Source organism: Dermacentor albipictus, chromosome 5 (assembly GCF_038994185.2).
Source record: "Dermacentor albipictus isolate Rhodes 1998 colony chromosome 5, USDA_Dalb.pri_finalv2, whole genome shotgun sequence".
NCBI lineage: Eukaryota > Metazoa > Arthropoda > Arachnida > Ixodida > Ixodidae > Dermacentor > Dermacentor albipictus.
The window spans coordinates 171,191,406-171,197,828 of record NC_091825.1 but is presented as its reverse complement, the minus strand read 5'-3'; the positions used below and the strand labels follow the sequence as shown (position 1 = coordinate 171,197,828).

Here is a 6,423-nt window from a genome sequence, read left to right as displayed (position 1 = left end):
TCTTGCAGGCTGTCTACTTACGTCAAGGGGCGCCTCACGTTCTTTTGAGCGACCGAGGCAAGGCATTTCTTTCAAGCACTCTTAATCAAGTTCTGCAAGCGTCCAACACCGTGCACAAGACAACGTCTAGCTACCACCCTCAAACCAACGGCCTAACAGAGCGATTTCATCGCACGCTGTGTGACATGCTATCCATGTATATTCAACCTGATCATCGTAACTGGTATGCGATTCTGCCATTTCTAACATTTGCATACAACACGTCTGTTCAACGGACCACCGGATACTCTCCGTTTTTCTTAGTATACGGCCGCCACCCAACCTCATCACTCGACGTCTCTTTCTTCTCTGGCCCCGTCAACGCTTCACCATTCATTTGCGACCAGTTTGTTTCTCGTCGTCGTCGTCGCGCCCGTATGAACACTGCAGCCAGCCAAGACAATCGCAAACATCGGTACGATGCCTCTCATCGCGTCGTTTCCTACCGCCCTTGTGACGATGTGCTCCTATGGACCCCTGCGCGAACACCCGGTTTATGTGAGCAGCTCGAGTCTCGATATCTTGGCCCCTACAAAGTCATCGAGCAGACCTCACCGGTGAACTATCGCGTTACACCTGTTGAGACCCCAACCAACCAACGCTGCCGCGGAAGAAAGATCGTGCACTTTTCTCGCCTGAAGCCCTTTCATCTCCGTTCCACTCTCTAATGTGCGGCCAGGCAGGCCGCTTCCGTCCACGGAGAAAATTAGTGTAAGCATTTATGCGGACTTCATCTTCATCTGTACAAAGTCATCATCAACCATCGGCTCGTGTTCGTTTTTGCGTCGGCCCCATTTTTCCTTCTTGGAATAAAGCGTCGTCTCAACCGTGGTATTTCAATATATATATATTGTTTCCAGCCTGCTCCGACTGCTCCTGCTCCGACTGCTCCTGCCCAGTGCGACCAAAGTACGCGCAGACGCATTGTTCGCGGGATCGAATCGCGCCAGCATCAGCCGCATTTCGATGGGGGAGATGTGCAAAAACGCCGGTTTCCCATGCACGTTGGGGGCACGTTAAAAAACCCCAGCTGGTCAAAGTTATTCCGGACTCCCCCATTACGGCGTGCCCTATTTAACCAGATCGTGGTTTTGGCACGTAAAACCCACGAATTTTTGCCCCTGTCTTCTGCGCCTTGCTTGTTCCAGTTAAAGCAACACTGCTTCCTTGCGAAAGCTTACACGCAAAAGAATACAGACGCACGTAGTATAAAGATACAAAATTAGCACTTCAAGAAAACTGTTAATGGTCCCCGCAGGGGCTTCTGCATCAGCAGGCGTTTGGTGTGTTGCGACACCTCGTACCCGAGCACATGAGGGTTGGACCCTCCCGGGTGTAGGCTTGCGCGGCTTAGCCGTGTCCGGGGAAAGGGGGATCCTGGGGGTTGAGCCGATGCCGGGTGTTCGGACGTTTAAGGCCCCCCGGCGGAGGCAACACACCTCTTTGGCCTCTGCTTCACGTAGACGGCACCCCCGGATTGACCCACCCGGAAATCGGTAGTTGCCTTTTCCTATCCTCCTCTCTAATCTTCGTCTTTCTCTTGCTTTCGGTCTTTCCTGTTTCCTCCTAGCTTCCTTTTTATTTCCACTTTTCCCAGGCAGCAAGGGTTAACCTTGTGTGGTATAGCCAACCTTGGTTATAACAGATTTGGTTATCGTAGTGTCGTACAGCTGGTGCACGCGTGCGGGCGATGTCTTTTCACGGCCCTGCAGCGTCCCCTTGTTGGGCTCCATGGTGGGTGGCTGGCGGTGCTGCCCAATTTCCGCATATATCTATGGCAAATTCTTTTCCACCCCTTGATGGTTGCGTCCATCAAGGGGTGGACGCTACCCGCGGTGCAACTGGACATTATGGACATCGAGCAATGGGCGGCCAACGTCGTTGAGACGATGGAAGGAGCCACCAAAGAGCTGGAGACGGACGAACGGATAGACAAGATGGACAGTCGGCTGGGCCACCTGATAGAAGCTAAACAGTCCATAAAGGCGAGGTGGCAGAAGCGACGAACCAACGGAAGTCTAAGGAAGAAGATCGCCGAGCTCAACAGGCAGATCGAGGTCCACTGCAGGGTGCTATGCACCCAACAGTGGAACGAGGCCTGCAACGAAGCCGACGGACAGATGCACAAGGGCAAGACGTGGAACATGCTGCGGCACCTCCTCGACGAAACCAAGACCAAGGGCCACCAACACAACAACCTGGCCAGAATCCTACACAAGGCAATCTGTGAACAAGGGGAGGATGAGGCCAAGGGGCGCTTGGACGCCAAGTACCTACCGACCACCGCCACGGAAAGACACCCGGATTACCAAGGCAATGAGAACGAGACGCTAGATCGAGACATCCAGACATGGGAAGTCAGTTGCCCTGCAGGATCGCAGTGACCAACAGAGGGCTCAAGAACCTCAACGAAGCGGCCATAGAAAAGCTCACGAATTTCTACAACAAGTGCTGGCAAGAAGGAAGGCTGCCCAAGCAATGGAAAGCAGCCAAGACGATCCTCATCCCCAAGCCTGGCAAGCCGCCCAACCTAGAGAACCTCAGGCCGATCTCGCTCACTTCGTGCGTGGGAAAGGTCCTCGAGCACGTTCTCATGAACAGGTGGCAGCGTTACCTGGAAGAATCGGAGCTTTACCCAAATTCCATCATCGGGTTTCGGAAGAAGCTCGGGGCGTAAGACGCCATGATCTTACTGAAGAACGAGATCATCGACGATACGATGGGCACCAAGGACAACAGAGCCATACTCGGGCTGGACTTGAAGAGCGCCTTCGATAAAGTGAGGCACTCGGCTATCCTTGCCCAAGTATCCAGACTAAACATCGGCAGAAGGACATACCAGTACATCAAAGACTTCCTGACGGAACGGACCACCGAAATCTGCGCGGGAGACCTACAGCTCGAAGAGAAGAAGCTGGGCAGCGTCGGAACTCCGCAGGGCTCGGTGATCTCCCCGCTTCTCTTCAACCTCGTGATGATCGGGGTGGGCAACCGGCAAGAAAGAGTAGCGGGAGTCTGGCACCCCATCTACGCCGACCACCTTACGCTATTGGTACCGGGAGGAAGCGACGGACACATCGAGACAACGCTGCAAGAAGCGGTCAACGCCGCCGAGGAGCAGCTGGGCGGGTCGGGACTCGTTTGCTGTCCGGCCAAGACAGAACTGCTGGTGATTCGACCGACAGGAGCGGGCAGGAAAAGAAAGAACATGGAAGTCAAGAACGAGCGGCCCAAGATCACGGTCAAGACAGCGGGAGGACAAGTAACACCGGGGGTCGAGAAGATTAGAGTGCTCGGGCTGCTCATCCAGCAAAATCGAGTCAACGGTGAAACGGTCAACAAGCTCGCGTGCAAAGTGGCCGCGGCAATGAGACTCATCAAGAGGGTGTCCAACAGAAGAGCGGGGATGAAGGAGGAGAGCCTGACTAGGCTTGTTCAATCCTTCGCACTTAGCCACATAACGTACGTGGCCGCCTTCCACAACTGGAGGCCGAGCGAACGTAACAAGATAGACGCCACCACACGCAAGGCGTATAAGGCGGCACTCGGCCTCCTCGGCAGCACGAGCACCGAAAAATTCATGGCGCTGGGAGTCCAAAACACGCTGGACGAAATAGCCGAAGCACAGAGAACGGCGCAACTCGAGCGTCTCTTTGAAACGAGAACCGGAAGAAAGATACTCTGGGACCTTGGCCTCGAGCCGAGGGAAGGCAAGCAGCAGAAAGACGTACCTATACCGGATACCATCAGCAGAAAGCTCAGGGTCTGCCCGATCCCGAGGAACGTGAACCCCGAGCACAACAAGGAGCGGAGGTTGGCGAGGGCCAGGGCTCTCGTGGACCTCCACGCCAGAAAGAAGGCGCCATCTACGTGGACGCGGCGGAGTATAGAGAGAGCAGCGACGCATACGCGGTGGTGGCTGTCGGGGCATCGACGGGTGCAACGAAGACCGCGGCGAGCGTCCGGACTCGAGAGGCGCACCGGGCGGAAGAGGTGGCCATCGCCTTGGCCCTCTCCGACCCCGGATGCACTACAGTGTTGTGTGACTCTAGAACGGCAGTGAAGAACTACGCCAAGGGTAGGGTATGTAGTGAGGCTGCGCGCATACTGCGCAAGGCCGAAGACATCGGACGCAAAAGCGCTGTGGTGATCAAGTGGTTTCCGGCCCACATGGGCAGTGACGTGTCGGAACGCGGGAACGTGAACCACAACGAGACGGCCAACTCGGCCGCGCGAGGACTAACCAACCGCGCAGCTGCAAGCACGGCCGACTCGGCGTGTTGGTTGCGGTGCAGTGCCAAGGACAAGATGATCACCTTCAACGAAATAGTGAAGTGGTACAGACTTAACAGGCAGACTATGCCGCCACCTCACCCAGGGCTTACCCGGGAGGAGGCAGTGTTATACAGGCAATTACAGACGGTGTCCCTGCTCACCCCGGTGCTAGCTAAGCACGTGTGTCCGAGCGTGTACGCGAGTGACGTGTGTAGACTGTGCGCTAAGGAGAGAGCCACCGTGGCTCACATCCTTTGGGACTGTAGTATAAATCCACGAGAAGCCAGTGAGAAGACGACGATCCCGCCGCAGCTAGACGCTGCAACGCGAACCTATGACCAAGATACACAACTAAAGGCCGTTCAGCAGGTCTCGGCAGCTCTAGAGAGGCAGCGACCTCGCGAAACCGAGGAGAAGGGGGGCAGCACCCCCAGGAAGGGGGTGGCGGCCCTCTCGGATCCGCGGAAGTAGCGAGGAACCAAGACCTCGAGGAGCACAATGCACGAGACTGACGTAGTGGCCGCGTCGCGGTAAAAGCTTGTCCTCCCTGCGTGGAGGGAGCCTAACCGACTCTGCAGGCATATTTATTAAAGTTGTTCTCTCTCTCTCTCTATCTTCCACCCCTTCCTAATCGCCCTCGTAAACGAGGGCGCACCGAAGAAGTATTTAAGTTCTATGGTCGCCACAATGAAAACTTTCCCAAATTTCCTGTCATCCACTCGGAGAAAACCGCAAAGTCATCGAGAATGATCTCTCCTTTTCTAGTGTCTAAATCAATAACCGAGATTCTTGGCCAAGGTTTTAAAGTAACCCGACTTGCAAGTGGAGATCTCCTTTTGGAACTCCGAGTTAAAATCAGTTTGAAAAGCTGCCGAATCTTGTCTCTTTTGGGGACGTTCCAGTGAATGTGACACCGCATCGCACCATGAACACCAGCCGTGGTGTTGTATCAGATAGTGACCTGATTGATCTGACAGAGGCTGAACTACTTGAAGGCTGTAGTGACCAGAATGTGATCAGTGTAAAACGAATCAAAATGAGGCGCGATGGTAAAGAAATTCAGAATAAGCATCTTATTCTAACATTTGGTTCAAGTGTCCTGCCCGAAACAATCGAGGCAGGCTATGTGAAGATCAGGGTGAGGCCGTATATCCCAAATCCCCTCCGATGTTTTAAGTGTCAAAGGTTTGGCCACAGTTCCCAGAACTGCCGTGGCCGACTAACCTGTGCCAAATGTAGCGACCATGAACATCCGTCCGAGTCATGCCAGAACACTCCACACTGTGTACATTGTGAAGGGGAGCACCCCGCGTACTCGCGGTCCTGCCCACATTGGAAAAAAGAAAATGAAATAGTGGCACTCAAAACCAAAGAGAACGTTTCGTTTAAGGAGGCACGCAGGCGCGTATCCTTCTTACCCAAGAATAGCTTTGCCGAAGTGGCTCGTCAGGGGGCAGCGCCACAACGGCCTCCGGCGGCTGTCCGGCCCACACCTAGTGAACCGGCAGTGACGTCACCTGCCCCCTCGGCGCTTGCGGCTAGCGCTGCTCCGTCATCCGAGAAGGGGCCGTCGACCTCCGGACTGGTGGCCTCAAGGGCCTCATCCTTTGAGAAGAGGCTTTCTCAACAAACAAATTGCTCACAAGAGCGGGTGTCCAGCGCTTTGCAGGAGGCGATGGACACGACACCAAGTCAAAGGGCGCCACTAGCGCCTAAGTAGCGGCTAGAATCGCTCGACCGCTCAAAAAAAGAGAAACATCGAATTACAGGACCGGAAAAGGGTCCTGTAACCTAAATTCTCTTTCTAGACACACAGCACTAACCTCGTTCCCATTATGGATACCCAAATAATACAATGGAACGTGAGAGGACTTCTTCACAATCTTGATCATGGTAAAGAACTCCTTCGCAAATACACTCCAAAGGTGCTGTGTGTCCAAGAAACACACCTAAAAGTAACACAGACCAACTTTCTAAGGCAATATGCCACTTTCCGCAAAGACCGCGAAGATGCACTCACCTCCTTAGGGGGTGTAGCCGTAATAGTCGATAAGGGCGTTGCATGTCAGCAAATCAAACTCCGAACTCTTCTTGAGGCAGTTGCAGTCC

General features: G+C 54.2%; 1 pseudogene; it reads left to right on the top strand.

Annotated features, from left to right (window-relative positions):
• Positions 1 to 2,632: 2,632 nt before the first annotated feature.
• LOC135916691 (uncharacterized) lies at positions 2,633 to 4,846 on the top strand (annotated as a pseudogene).
• The last annotated feature ends 1,577 nt before the right edge of the window (positions 4,847 to 6,423 follow it).